Below are 17,012 nucleotides of genomic sequence, written 5' to 3'. Positions count from 1 at the left end.
TTTGAGGAGAAAACTGTGCAGCAAAAAATTGAGGAAAAATTCATCTGAATCTAGAGATTTAGATCAAAGAAGAGTTGAATAAACTCTTGAAAGCTAAGATAATTTTCCCAGTTAGACATTCTAAATGGGTTTCTAACTTAGTACCTGTTAGGAATAAAAACGGTGATATTAGGATTTGTATTGATTTCAGAAATCTCAATAAGGCAAGCCAAAAGGATAATTTCCCACTGCCAACAATGGCACAGACTCTTTATTTGGTTGCTGGTTCTGAATTAATGTCTTTTCTGGATGTTTTTTCTGGATATAACTAGATATTGGTGCATCCAGATGACAGAATAAACACTACCTTCAGAACCAAATGGGGAACATATGCCTACCAGAAAATGCCTTTTGGTTTGATTAATGCTGGAGCTACTTTCCAAAGAGCAATTGATATAGCATTCAAGGGTTTGATTAATAGGTCAATTGTTGTCTACTTAGACGACATACCTGTCTTCTCCAAGAAAAGAGCAAATCATTTGCATGATTTGAAACAAATCTTTGAACGCTGTAAAAGGTATGGTATTTCATTAAATCTCGAGAAATCATTCTTCGCTCTTGATGAAGGTAAACTCCTAGGGTTTATCATATCTAAAAATAGAATTTATATCTAGAAAGAATCAAGGAGATTTCTGATATTCCTCTGCCACAATAAAAAATCAATGCAATCATTTTTAGGTCAAATAAATTTTGTAAAAAGATTTGTTCCTGATTTTTTGCAGATTGTTTTACCATTACAGACCATGATTAAGAAAAATTTAGTTTTCAAATGGGGGCATAAAGAAAAACAAGCCTTTGATTCAATCAAACAGGAAATCATAAATGCTCTTGCATTAAATACTCTAAATTTTTCTAATCATTTTGTTTTGTATACTTTAGCATCTGAAACTTCTTATGCAGCTGTGTTAACACAGATCAATGATCAACAAGTTGAAGCACCTATATCATTTTTTAGTTCTAATCTACAAGGTGTTGAACTTAATTATTCCGAAGTAGAAAAGCAAGCTTTCACTGTGTTCAAATCTATTAAACACTTTAGGCCATTCCTCCTAAAGACTCATACAAAAGTAATAGTCACATTCTCGGCAGTGAGACAATTACTAGTCTAAAGGGAAGTGGGAGAGAAGAGAGCCAACTGGGTTATAGCATTACAATAATATGATTTAGATATTAAACCAGCGAAAATTGTAAGAGGTCAAGGTTTTTGCAGGTTGTTAGCAAGAGCTTCTAACATTCCAGAACATGAAGATTCAAACAGTGCTCTTCAAATAAACAAGATAAGTATCATGAACTCTGAATCTCAATATGCAGATCTAGTATTTTATTTTAAAAATGGATATGCTCCTCCTAATCTCTCTTACAAAAACAAAAGTGCCTTGAGATTGAAAGCAAAACACTTCGAAATCATTGATGATGTGTTATTTAGAAGGAATTACGATTCGGTTTTATTAAGATGCCTCGAAAAAACTGAAGCACAAAAGGTGTTGTAGGAATTACATGATGGTCTAGTAGGTGGATATTTTGGAGGTGATACAATAGCTCACAAGATAATACATGTTGTATATTATTGGCCCACGTTATTCAAAGATGCCCATGACTATGTAAGGAAATTCAAAATTTGCCAAACTGCCAGTGGAAGATAAAGGAAACCAGCCTTTCCTTTGCAACCAGTCAACATTGAATAACCATTCGAACAATGGGGACTGGATATCATAGGAGAGATTGTTCCACATTCTTCCAAGTAGCACAGATATATCCTTACAGCCACAGATTACTTCACAAAGTGGGTAGAAGCAATTTCTTTGAAGGTGTCCAACTCTGATGCAATCATTGAATTCATCAATCAATTTATCATTACCAGGTTTGGCATACCTAATGCTCTAATTTTTTATAATGCATCTTATTTTTCTGGAAATACCATACTTGAATTTTCTCTCAAGAGAGGATTTAAATTGAAATATTCTGCAAACTACTATCCTTAGGGTAATGGTTTAGCAGAATCAACCAACAAAAATCTGATCAAGATTATTAAGAGAACTGTCGACCAGAATCAAAAAATTGGTACAAGTCTTTGATATTTGCATTATGGGCAAACCACATAACACAGAAGACCTCAATAGGTACTTCTCCATTCAATTTAGTGCATGGGAAAGAAGTTGTGATACCAACAAACTTAACACTCCCATCTCTAGCCCTAGTGCAATTTATTGAAGAAAATCCCTCCTCTTCTATTCAATTAAGACATTATCAAATCCTTAAATTAGAAGAAGAAATGGAAAAATCCAGAATTACACATGCAAAACATCAATAGGTTATTAAATCTTCTTTTGATGCAAATTCTACGGCCCAAAATTTTTACAAATAGGTGATCTTGTTTTGAAATGGGACAAAGCGCATGAAGACAAAGGCAAACATACTAAATTTCAAAAGATGTGGCTTGGACCATTTCAAATCATTGAGAAGATAGGCTCATCAATGTTCATATTGCAAGACCTATCAGGAAAGAGAGATTCTCTTCATGTCAATGGGCTTATCTTGAAAAAATTCTTTACTTAAGGAGGTAACCCCTTCTTACTTGTAAATATTCATTATGCAGTTTTGTTTATTTTAAATTTTTATTTGTAAAAAATAAGGTTGTAAATAGTCTTCTATTGACCTTTTACTATTGGAAAGTTATTTAAGGAAATATTGTAAATACTTACTTTTGATAGATGGAAACCTTTAAGGATAAGACTGAATTTTTAGAAAGTCAGGTAAAAATAAAACTCTAAGAACCTCTTTTAGATTTGTAAAATATTCACAAGCCTGGAAAATATTGTAAATCATTCCAAGTTTTAAAGAGCCAAGAGAGGTTATTTGTAAAAAAGTAAATACTTTTCCAAACTTAGCATCTACAACTCTAAAATTGTCATCCATAGACTCTTAAGGAGAAAGTCATTCACCCCATCAATTAAGTTTATGATTTTTCAGAGTATAATTCTAAAATATGTCTGATATAAAAGATAAGGGTTCTCATCATGAGCCTGCTTACCATGATCATATGGAACTAATTAAACTGACATTACCAATACTGCATATCAAAACAGGGTAATAGCTTATAATCATAAGACAAGGGGTCTCATCATGAGCCAGCTTGTTCAATTCAATTACAATCAGTGAATGGCATTGTCAATTGCTGGCCACCAAACCAGGAAAATGGCCTTTTATCTTTTAAAGAAATTGAAAGAATAGAAAACACAAAAAAAAATAAAAATGTGTGTAAACATATCTTTTTGAATTTATCTTTCAAAAGTTATACTCTTAGATGGATGGGACAATGAATGATTAAGTCGTTAAAAGGTAACCTTGTTGATACTATAAACGTCTGCTGGAAGCAGAGTAAACTTAAAACCCAAGTTGGAGAAGCCCCCCGTTTTATCTATATCAACCAATAAAAGATTTAATAAACCCAGAATGTTTTTATTTTTAAGATTGGAAAAGGTATTACAATTTTTTTTTTAATTAATTAATTAATTTATTTATATTCAGAGTTAATCTTTATCTAACTATTCTTAGATTATTTTCTTTATCTTCAATGGTTTCTAAATTAAGAAAGTTATAGATATTGCACTACTTTCTCAGAGATAACTGTTTCTCCCAGTGAATCTCCAATTGTTGTGCTATACAACAACCCTCCTCATTTCAAAATTTTCATCCAAAACCTTAACAAAAATTGGGTCCCCTTTTTAGGACTTAGATAAAATCAATAATTCAATAACAATCGCAAACTTTGATTTAACCACATAACACATGAAAGTCCTTATGAAAAGGTCTGATCCGATATAAATATCAATCAAGACATTTTCGTAAAACAAATATAAAATAATATGTCACACCATTTATTTGAATGATAGACTTAAAAGGCTTCCATTGGCAATCTCCGATGCGATAATTCTATTGGAAAGCACAAATCGCAAGTTAACAAAGAAGCATTCCAATAGTTCACTCAAATATCTCGATGTGATCATTCGATCATAATCAGCCATCGCTGAAAGCATGAGACACAAACTATCTATTGGCAATCGCTGATGTGATTTCATTAAAAGTGCACTTTCCAATAAAAGGTTGTTTAAATGAATGTTTGTGGGTTTAAACCTTAAATCAATTATAAATGAAAAACAAAGGATTTATTGATTATCCCACTTCCCCATAATAACTAACTTTTATCGCAATCGGAGCTATGTATGGAAACAACGGAAGCTTAACGTTTGGACCTCCCGATCTGCGATATGCGATTTTCGCTAATCGCTGATCATGAAAGTCATGAGATCCAATTTAAAAGACTGTTACTAATATGTGCAATGCAACATATCATTATGAAATTTAAGTATCACGATTGGTGGTTATGGAAGTCATTAATTGAGCAGTTAAGGTTTAATCCTTCAAGGATTTCATCCATGGTAATATTTGAGTTCATATTGCTTATCACGCTTGAATTACCATTAATCTTTTGTATTCTGCGTTGGTTTTGAATGGATTTTTGATCTGTTATGTTCTTTTGTTTCTTTTACAGAGCAAGTCTGAGTTGATGAATCCAGCTAAAATGATGAAAAAATCAAAGAAACCAAAGGCCCCCGTCGTAGCCAAAGAGCAACCAGTGAAGAAGGTCTTGATATTGGATACTACCTGCCTCGGTCTAGGCAAAGCTTCATGGGAGAGTATATACAATTTGCTGGAAGCTGAAGATCCAGAAGAGATTGAAGAAGAAGTGGCAACAGTGGATTCCACTGACAAGTCATAGAATACTCTTAAGTGTTTGGCCAGCTCCTTTCTTCATAGAATAGCAGCCTGCACCAAGGTTTTACCCTATAATGACTTGGTCATATGGGTTATTGAAAGCATAAATATCACAAAAAGAACTTTCTTTACGGCCGATGGGAGAATTTTCGGGTCATTCAGAGCAGAAGATATCAAAAGAATGTACCATTTTCCTGAACTGTAGAAGCGCTATAACAAAGTATTTTTGGAGGCTTTCGCCAAAGAAAATTCCATCAAATCGGACCCTATCAGACAGTGGAGGCATTTTCCGACCAAACACAAGCATGAACCATTGGGTATGTACTCCGTAGACTCATTAGAATCTCCTTACTGTTATGCGGGTGCAATGATGTGCAGACTCTTTGGAGTCCATGATTCTGCCAAATTTTCTATAGAGATGGTACCTTTAATGGAGGTTGTAGTTAATTCTTATATCATGGATTGGGCGACCATTTTGTCTGATAAAATGGCCAACCAAATACTTGATTATAGAAAAAATAGGTTTGTGACTACCTGATTAATACCCCCGTTTTATATGAGTGCCTATATTTTGGACGCTATCTGTTTCAATTCTGAATACCCCATTCTAGGTTGGAAATGGACTCCACAAGACCCGAACCCCATTCATATCTATCATAAGGAATTGTGGAAAGCCCATTACAAAAATCATATTTATAGAATTTGTCATGGTTTCGTCCTCCCTATGTATTATGCCATATTCAATAAACCAACTCCTAGGTTGTCCAAGGAAGCCTGTGTCAACCTAACTGCAATTGGTAGTTGGTTTGGTGAAGAAAATTTCACCTACATCAGACTTTTTGGCAACACTATTGACCCACATGTCCTTCCCTTATACATCCCTGATAAGTTACTTTCTAGAGAAGTAGCATATCAGATAACAATAGAAGGGATGTCAAGGAACCTAAAGGAGTCTAAAAAGCATATGTGGCCTTCATTCCCCCTCCAATGTGGTGCTTTCATGCTGCATAACTTCAAACATGCAGAGACGGAAGCTGAGAAAATAAAAATGTTAAAGTCAACAGTTATCCCAAAAAGGAAGTATGATCCTAAATATGTTGCCTACAATGTCACTTCTCAGGCCAAATTCGCCAAGTTTGAACATGAGTAGGATAGTTATGATGATTTATTTGCTTTAGCAAAGTTATTTTCTCAAGTAAAACAATGGGAAAAAATCAAATTGGGAGCAGAGGGACTAGAGGAATTTACAAGTTCAGGATACAGAGATTGGAAACACCACCTTTGGACTTGTTAAATACTACCTCTATGGTGCAATTAGAAGGCCACTATGAAGATAAAATTATTGAAAAGACTCCTGAAAAGGAAAAGACCCCAGAAAGGGAGCAGACTCAAGAAGAAAAAAGTGAGCCCCTTGATACGAATATCAATATTGATCCGAAATTGATCAAGGAATGGGAGCAGTTCAACTCAATCATCAATAACCCGAATATTCCCAAGAGCTCACTACACCAAAAATGTGTACAATGCAAAAGCCAAAAGTTATTACTATTCTGATTGAAGGGACAAGCAGCCTACCTAGAATTCAGCAGGACATAGAGATCATTCGTGAGAATCCAACAGAGGAGATTGTACTACAAACTGAAGAAATACCACCTCTCGAGGTCTTCTAAAGTCCAAAGCACAGAGGTGTAGTTAAAAGACAGAGGACGAAAAGGAAAATTGATCAAAGTCCTCTTTCAACTCCTCAGGCAGAAATGATGAACGTGGTATGGAAGGCAGAAGTCAATCCCTTTGAGGATTTAACAAAGCTATCTTAGTATGCAGGAGCCTACACAGTGGTGACAATGAATAAAGTCTTAGAGGTTAGCCATCTAATAAGGGAAAAGGATCAAAGGATTACCCAACTTGAGGTGCAATTGGTAGAGCAACAACAAAATATCACTCAGCTTGAACAACAGTTAACAGAGCAGAGGCAACAAAATGAGCGATTAAGAGAGCAGTTGAAACTAGAAAAACAAAGGATTGATGAGCAGACTCTCCATAAACAATAGGAGTTGTCTCAGGAGTTAAGCAGGCTTCAGATGATAAGTGAGCAAGAGAAGAAGGCAAAGGAAGATCAAATCACACAAATGCAAGAACAGATAGAAAGGTAGAAGGGTTATCCATAGGTAGGTGAATTCAGAACAAAAGCCTTGGAAATAACCAAAGCCTTGTCTCATCAGTTGGATATTCTTTGCCACAACATATCATTGGCCAACCCCTTATGCGATATCTCTGCATCATTGATTGAGAAGGCAGTGGACGCCAGACTTGAATTGGAAAAGATAGATGAAAGGTTAACCAATTTTCTGTCTTGGCAAGATTCTATGGAAGGAATGGCTGCCAACTTGCTGAGAATACAAGAATCACACAAGAAAATCCTGTTTTCCGAATGGGAGTCCCAACTAATTTAAGTTGAAAGAGCAACTTCTAGATGTAGAATTGCTATGAATGGTCTGATCGAATTAATAAATAACAATTACATATGTCTAATTTGATCACCGATTGCTCTCTAGGTAAGCTCCCAAAAGCAAAGGCATTGGAACAACATTGGAAACAGGAGCTGGCGAACAAAGAAAAACAGATTGGAGAAATCCAAAACTTGACCTGAGAAATATTCTGGTTTTTCCTAGTCAAGCCACATAGCCACCAAACGGCCATGAAATGTCTTTTGGATTCAATCAACTGCATGATCTCTAAACTCTCCGATGCCATCTATACAACCCAACTACACTCCATGATGAGTTAACCTCTAGAAATCCAGCTTATGCTCGCAATCTGCCAGCTGCAATCACAGGAAAAGAAGCCGATACAATGAATTCGTTCAACTGCTACTGCACTGCTATTTTCATAATGAATCCCAGATTTTCATGTCTACAGTTAGACTAGCGCATAGCGATTTTTATTTATATTTTGTTTTTATTTTTAGCATTTAAGACCCTTTCATGTATTTAGAAGGGGTCTGCAATTTGTATTAAAACTTGACATAGGAGTTTCACTACTGTACTTCTAATATTTTTTTTTATCAAAAGCTGGACCAAAGTTCTGCATTTTTGTGAAAGAGACTTTTATAAGATTTTCACTATTGCATCTTTTGAGGGTGTTCTCAAATAGGAAAGCAAAATCTCAATGTTTTTTACATCAGGAGAATCCAAATGCATACGGTACTATTATCATTGTTTTTGTCTTATTTCTCTATGTGAATGAACATTCCTTAAAAATTGCTATTATTGGTATATATGTTTTCAAACAATTATTTAGCATATCATTTCTGAATGTTTTAGAATTGTTATCATTTGGATATATATGTCAGTGATATATATTGTGATGAATGTGATCATGTTTTTATAACTACTTTGTTTAACTACTTAAACAAAGTAATCATTATATGAATGCATCTTTCTGTTTTACGAATAAGCCATATTTATGATTATTTGTTTAATAGGAATAATAAAAAATCATGTTGTTAATAAGATACCCGGGTTAGATTAGTTATCTTTGTATATTTTTGCATTGTAGGATAAAACACTTATCACCTTCATTATACACTACAAACCAATCACCAATCAACTCATATATCACTAAGAAACTAGTCCCATTATATCCAGTCGGAGCCACCACACCAAACGGAAAAGGAGCTGCACTAAGGTTTGGACCGGGTGGTTTTACCCGATGTTGATGCAGTGATTTTAAAGGCATCAACAGGTTCCTTAACGAGAAGGCTTCTAGCTGAATGGGTGATTCCTAGGTCCTATTTTAAAATCCATCTCTAGGTTTATTAGCCATTGATCAGATCCCATGCATGGGAGGATCAAGGCGTCAAAGAAGATATCCTTGCTGATTACTTGCCCTGAGATCAAAACCCAATCCAATCGAGATGTGATTTGATGGACTCCTCCTCGTCTGTTGTTCCAAGTGTAGACTCCATTATTCATCTGCAGATCCACAAGGTGCAGGTCTACAATTAGATCCCCAAATTCTTCCATGTATTCCTCTGTTTCACTGATCCCTCCCTTCTTTTCTTCTAGTGATGATATCATGTCGAAATCTCCCCCTACTATCCAAAGATCTTTTGCATACACTTGTCGTAATTTTGTGAGGCTATGGAGGAAAACCCCTTTTTTCTCCTTGAATATGAGGCCCATCAACTCCTATTAAGAGGACCCAATATTTGGAGCCAATATGGCAGAATTTTCTTGAGATTATTCTTGGGGGGCTAACCCAGTCCTCAAATATTATCTTAGCAGGCTTCCATAGGATAGCCAGGCATCCAACACTGCCTCTGGCATCCTGAGGCACTACTTCATAATGGGGTTTGTAGATCTTCAGGATTTCCTTAAGTTTTAATTTGGTAATCTTAGTTTCTTGGATCATCATAATGCTCAATGTATCTCTTCTGAGTCTTTCCTTCAAATACCTTTGTTTTCCCCTCTTGTTGAGGCCTCTTACATTCCATGATGTAATTATCATTTTAGGGGTTTGTTAAGTTGGTGGAAGATCGTTGATAGCAACACCACCCTTCTAGAGTTTACCAACATTTCTCCTACCATTTGGATGGATTCACTCAGGTTTTTCCTTCCTCGCTTCTTCCCTCCTTTCCCTTGCGGTCCTTGTTCCTAAACTTGGCTTGCTTGGGATCCCAGATGCTCTGGTTGGTCAGTGGTTGTCATTCCCTACTTGGCTTTGTATTGTTGAAAGGCATCATTGTAGAGATTCTTCTGATCCTCCGCAATGAATCAATCATCTAGATCTCACCTTTCATTCAATAGTATTTTTATTACTTGTTATTTTGTTCTAAGATCCTCCTTCTAGCTGTCGATCTCCATGTTGGCCTAATCCACCGTTTGTAGGGCGAATTCTCTTTCATGGGGTTCCTCTTCCACTTTTATTTTAGTGGTGTTCCCACCCTTCTGTGGGGTTGGGTGGTTTTATAGGACCATATTTGCATTAAGGATTTCCACATCCTCCTCTTCCTCCTGAAGGATTCCATTGTGATTTCGTAGGCCTTTACTTCTTGGAGACTGGTTGGGGTTTCTCTAGTTCCTCTGGTTTCATTTCTTTCTTTGAACTTCCTGGAAACACTTTGTGTCTTCTTTTTCTTTGGTCTGGCCATTTGTGTTGGGGGCTTCATGAGCTTCGAACTGGTTCAGAGGGCATTCACAAAATAGGTTCATCTAATCATGTCATCTACGACATCTAAAATGTATATGATCATAGTCTAGGGGTTGTTGCCACACCTCATCATGGTATTCAAGCTCTATGAATTAAGGTAATGGCTTTGTTATATTCATGTAGACACAAATCTGGGCATTAGAGGTACACCTTCCCCTCCGTGTGGAATTTGCGACCTTGAAAAAGTTTCCAATGGAGTTTCCAATCCCTTCTAAAATACCTGGATCCTAGAAGTTGATCAATAGGGAAAATAGTCGGACCCATACTGACACTGCTAAGAGTTTCTCCTGATTAGAGTTATAACATTCTTCCAACTATATTCAACATGTTAATCTCAACCTTCTAATTTATTTATTTATTGGTTATAGTTTGGTTGCTTTTTTATTTGGAGTTTTTTGGGGTATATTTTTGGTCAAATTTGTTAGATATTTAAAATGCATTTTAAATAACATATTTTTTTTTTTTTGAAAATTTAGTTCACCAAATTCCTAACAAAAAACTTTAAAACCTAAAATAATTGAAAAATTAATGTTTTTACCATTCAAAATCAGAATATGCATAATAAACATGCTACCATTACTAATAAGAAAAACAATTAAAACCTAAATTATAGTTCTTTTAGTAGTTTTGAAGCATTTTCTAGGTTGTTTTTTGTGGTTTTTTTATCGTCTTTTAGGTTTTTTTTTTTTTTTTACTAGGTTGGTTTTGTGATTTTCTTTTTGGTTTTCTAGTTTGGTTTTGTGGTTTTTAAAGTTGTTTTGTGTTGTTTTCAAAGGTATTTCAGTGGTTTTCATGGCTTTTGTATGGTAAGTCCTTTTTTTTCAAATTAATTTATTTAATTTTGCAAGAAAAATTAAATAAAAAGGACAAGAAGGATAGGAAACCTACCTTCACTTGAGCCTCTGGGATGTTGGTGGGATTGTTGGCAAGGTTGTTTGGGTTTCTCCATAATGCAATTTCTTGATCGAGCTCCAAATATCTCGGTCGAGCTCTTGTATGTCCATAGTTTGCGCACAAATGATGCGTGGAGACCACAGGCACGTGATTTAATAGAAAATAAGAGCTCGATCAAGCTTTCACGCTTGGTCAATCCCTAATGCTCAATCAAGGTTTGGTTTTCAACCCTTGATCGAGAAATTATTTTAGTGCTCACAAGGCATGATCGTGTGCTTAATATGCTCGATCGAGCTATCTTTTTTTCACCTAAACATGCCCTCTAGCTCCATGCTAACACCCATAGCAATATAAAATAAATAGATGGTAAATGTCTATAGACATAAATCTATAATAAACATCAAAATAGTTATTAATTATTACTAGCAATTGCACCTCATGTTGCAAAGGGAACATTCTTAAGGTGGTAGCATAAGGAAGAGTGGCATTGATGAAATTTGTTGGTTGAAGCAAGTAGATATAGTTTGAAAGGTGCAATGGTGAAGTTTTGCATTCAAAAAACTTATACAACATGGATACCTTGTGATGCCAATACTTGCAAAATAAAATGTGTCTCCGCTTCGAAGTTTATCAATACCGTAATCCACCCAAGGATAACAAAGATACTAAAGAAAGAACTACTTTTAAGTCTTGCTTGCAAATTGATAAACTAAAAGGTTTTCAATGTATTTAACATTTGCCATAAACTAAATGTTAATTTACAAAAAGGATATCAAATTAATCTGAAAAGATTACATAATACCATGTTTTCTCTTGACACAGGTTTGTCTCAAAGTGGTTGCATACACTAAATATCCCTACTTTGGAAACAATGGAATATTGAAAGTGAAATGGATGAACAGTAAAGGCTCGATAGTCTCAACATCTAGGTCATATGAGTATATATTGTCATATCTTTTTCCTAAAAACACTATATTTGATTTGTCTCACAATAATCTTACTGGGAAAATCCCCACAATCATAGGTAGTAAGAGCCATATGGGGTTGTTGAATTTATCTTGGAATCAACTAGAAGGGAGAATGCCTGCAACTCTTAGTTAAATATCTACTTTGGAGTAGTTGGAGTTGGCCCATAATAATTTGAGTGGACCAATTCCTGAGGATCTTTCTAAATTACATGAGCTGAGTGTTCCAGATGTTTCATCAAACATCCTCTGTGTGCAAATCCCAACTGGACACAATTCCATACTTTCAATGTAGCTTCATTTCAAAACAATAGGTTCTTATGGGGTTTTCCTTTAGATTCATGTAATGAAAATGAAAGACAAGTAAGGAAAGGTGACAATGCTAGTAAAAGTGGTAATGTAAGAGTGGGATGGTTAAGTCACATAGATGAATATATATCATTGATAGCATTGGGAATGGGAATGGGGATTGGATTTGGGGGAGTGGTTGTTGTCTTTATGTTATGGAAAATAGCTAAGGACTGGGTAGTGCCCCAAACATGCCTCATCCCTTTCTTGGGGTATACTCATTCCCTACTTAAAAAAGGATAGCCAACTCAAGAATTTCATCTTATTGTATGGAAAAATAGAATATATGATTAATTAAGAATTTATATTAATATTGACGTAATTATTGAATTATGCATTGTATTCCCATAATGGAACTTTGATCCCAATGAAAACGGCTTACTCACTTATCATGATGCAACAATTTCAAGCAGTTGATTGATAAAGGGATTAAAAAAACTTATCCCAAAGAAAAAAAGGATCCATGTTGCTATAACAAAGTAACTCATGATTAATTCACCTCAAAATATTCTGCAAATTTGAACTTGCAGGTTGTTCTGCAAATAATATATGTGAGTTCTATTTCTAAATAAAATTATATGGTGATAATGTGATTTATCTTTGGCACTTCCATAATTAATAGATTCCCAACTGTCCTATGGAAGGTGAACGCACAAAAGGACCAACCATATTCAATGAAACAATGGTGATGATTATGTTTTCGGATGAAGCCATTGAAATCCACAATAAATAGAGCAACAAGACATTAAAATCTTCCCAATAATCATTGTGTTACATATTCTGGTATTAAGGTCATCGTGGCCACATTGGGAATGATTGTTCGCCATTGCTATAGCAATGCAACAAAGTGAAAAATTCTTAGAGTCCTTGCAAGGTAGAGGTAGCAACTTACATTTTTCAGAATTTTCATTTTTGATATGATGGCAATGCCAATTCAAGGAAAATAGGCATCACTATTGTGGAGATATTCAATGCCATCACTTTTTTTTTCAATCTGTAACATTGCTAAGATCATATCGGTTTTAAATGTATTTGTATAGTGTTCTTGATCTCCTATCTTTCTTGCAATGCAACACCATTATGGATTAATCTGCAATACATATACCAAAAAATTATCATCCAAATTCGCTAAATGATATGCATATCAAAGACATCAAAACAATAATATTATACGAAATCTTTCAAAACCTTTCAATAGATACGCATAAGAAACAAGATGAAATGAAGGGGGAATTTTTGTCTTGTAAAAATCCACAAATATCAACACCTACCATTAAGATTCCAAACAACCCCAAATGGCTAAAATTTGAGACTCTCATGTGTGTGCAGGTTCGATGAAGGTGAGTGATTTTGATGAGCCACAGATCAGAAGATCAATATAAAGTTATGTCATCTTATGACTTGAAATTTATTCTTCAATGTTGAAATTGGGTTCTCATCTGATGTTACCAATCTATAATTGAAGGATTAAAAAGGTTTAAAAATCATTGAGGTCTACAACCTTCTTAAAATGGAAGTGTGTATCTTTCACACCCACTTGTTTGTATGTTTAGACCAACAAATAAGAATCCCTTAATGGTTATCATTTTTCTGACACAAAGTTCCACACCTATGACAACCTGTTGTGTATCTATAATTAATTGAGACTGTAATGTGTGTGCATGTTGGATAAAGGTGATTTTGATGAGCCATTGATCACAAGATTAGTCGAAATCTTAGGGGTTCACTAACCTGGAGGTGTGAAGGTAAGAAATAAAAATGGAATTCAATCTGGAATTCAAAATATCAATGACACTTAAAGTTTATCAATGTAGTTCATAGTTGTAATACCTGCTCTGATTACTCAAAGGTTGAACAATAAAACTACATAAATAAAAATGGAATTCGATCTAGAATTCAAAATGTCAATGACACTTAAAATCTATCAATGTAGCTCATGCTTGTAGTAAATGCTTTGATTACTCAAAGGTTGAACATTAAAACTACATATGATAGATTGCTCTATATCTATAAATAAGTAAGAATCTAATGTTTGTGTAGGTTGGAATGGGGTTGGAATGGGGTGGATGAGCAAGTAATTACTGGTCCCTTCTATCTAGTTCATAATTTGACCAAGCATAGGAGGAAAAGCATGATCCCAACGTGACCATTCCTATCCAATAGCATAAGTGATTTTAATTGGCACTTCAAAGCATAAGAATTGATCATGTGATCAAATGCTCCAGCCTTCTGTACATGTTGGACACTCAAAATTGAGGAAATTAGTACAAATGCTTCAATTAAATGTGAGGGAGGAGGTAACACCTTATAATCATTTCCTTCTGATACATGAGAAAGCCGTGCCTATTGTAGAAGATCAACAAGTGTATCTACAACTGAAACACAACCAGAATGAGAGCTCATGCTACCAAGAAAATTTGTTGAAGCCCTTAGAAACAATGTATATCTATTTTTTTAGCCCTTCTTTGTGATCATAATTTTTTTTGGTCTTGGTATACAGGAGTGCTATTGTGTCTCTAACATTTTCATTCAGGAATGACTCCAACACCCTTGACATGTTCTATAATGAATGTAGCAATCGTTTATAGGCCTTATTTCAATATGGGCTTATCCAAGTTATCTACTAACTCTTTTGCAAAGTCTTCTTTAGTTTTTCCTAGCAAATGAGAGCACCAATGGTGGAGGTCGCTTGTTTGCAACACAAATGGTAGTGGTAAATCAAAATTTTGATGATTGATATAATATCACATTGCCTTCACCTGACTGTCATTGGCATATGAACCATTGTTTGACAAAAGACTCCTCAAAACCATTAGCAGATCCTTCACCTTGGAGTAGTGTTTGTTAGAGAGAACATGAATTGTAGCTAGTGCACGGGTAGTGGGAAATGCGGCCTTTGCAGCCTTGTGACTTTTCCATAAAAAAAATAGACCCATAGTGAATGCCATGAAGAAAATCGGATTCGATTTGGAATTAAAAATATCAATGACACTTAAAATCTATCAATGCAGATCATAGTTGTAGTACCTACTCTGATTACTCAAAGTTTGAATAGTCAAACTACATAAAAAAATGGAATTCGATCTATAATTAAAAATATCAATGACACTTAAAATATATCAATGTAGCTTATAGTTGCAGTACTTGATCTGATTACTCAAAGTTTGAACAATCAAACTACATATAATATATTTCTTTGTTTATATAAATGGGTAAGAATGTAATGTTTGTGCAGGTTGGAATGGGCTTGGAATGGGGTTAATGAGCAAATCATTACTGGTTCCTTCTAGCCAGTTTAGAATTTGACCAAGCATAGGAGGAAAAGCATGATCCCAATGTGACTGTTCCTTTAAATACGCTGGCATAGGTGCTTTTAATTGGAACTTCAAAGCATCAACATTGATCATATTATCAAATTCTCCAGCCTTCTGTACATGCTCAACACTCAAAACTAAGGACATTAGTGCATATACTTCAATTAAACATGAGGGATGAGGTAAAACCTCACAATCATTCCCTTTTGATACATGAGAAAGCCATGCCTATTGTAGAGGATCAATAAGTGTATCTACAACTAAAACACAACTAGAATGAGAGCTCATGCTACCAAGAAAACTTGTTGAATCCCTTAGAAACAATGTATATCTATGTTTTTATCCCTTCTTTATAATCATAGTTGTTTCTGGTCTTTGTATACACAAGTGATATTGTATCTATAAAATTTTCATTCAAGAATGACTCCAATGCCCTTGATAGGTTCTATAAAGAATTTAGCAATCATTTCTAGGCCTTCTTTCAATACGGGCTTCATTTTGGAGCCTCCCTACTAAAATCTCAGTAGCTTGTCTTACACTACCAACGTACTTGTGCTTTCATTTGAATTTTATCTTTCATTGTAAAACTTGTGTTTCCTTACTTTCTTTGTTGTTTAACCACAAGCCAACCTCCTATCACTTGGTTTCAAACTAATTTTAGCACTACCTTGCTAATCTGCCCAGTCCTAAAGAGCAACCAGCCTTGCTCTTAGGAAATGCACAGTTCAAGCCAACAGTAAGCTTCGGCTCCAAAATTGCATAGACCCAGATGGTAGTCTGTATTCAGCTGGGAAACTGTGTTGCGTAGTCCAAGCCAGCAAGTGAGCCTTTAGCTCCAGAATTGCACAGATCCAACTGACGGCCTACCCTCAGCTAGTAAATTGTGCAGAGCCTAAGAGGCATCCCATAGCCACTCAACCTAGAAATTGCATAGGACATATTGTGCTCAGAAACTTCTTAGTGCATGAACCAGATAGTTTTCTAGTCCTTCCTAGAACTGCGCAACCTTTCTGGGCAGTGCACGACAGTTTTCTTGAAAAAGCGAGAATCTAAGAGGAAAAATATATGTAGTGATGTTTTAATCAATCCTAATTGAACGAGACTGCAACATTTAATTGTCAAACCGGGGTAGGTCTCGTTGTTTCAATAGAGTTCACACTATTTGTGCCGATACACTATAGCTAAGAAAGAGAAAATGGAAAGAACAGTCAAAGAGGTCGTTGAATCAAATTGCTGACTCAAATCACTCATGTGGAAATAAAAACACTCCATAGAATTGAAATCACACTCCGCAACTACCAAAGTAAATGCACGCCACACGATGACTAATATCTACTCCAGTGTACATTATGGTTTCGCTAATTGTTATATGGTACACTGGAGTGTTTTTATTTCTGCATGAATGCTTTGAGTCATCAATTTGATTCAGCGACATCTTTTACTATTCTTTCCATTTTCTCATTCT

The sequence above is a fragment of the Pinus tabuliformis genome, chromosome J (assembly GCF_031772625.1).
Source record: "Pinus tabuliformis cultivar Carrire ecotype Pingquan chromosome J, CPIR1, whole genome shotgun sequence".
Classification (NCBI taxonomy): domain Eukaryota; kingdom Viridiplantae; phylum Streptophyta; class Pinopsida; order Pinales; family Pinaceae; genus Pinus; species Pinus tabuliformis.
This window is presented reverse-complemented; position numbering follows the sequence as displayed.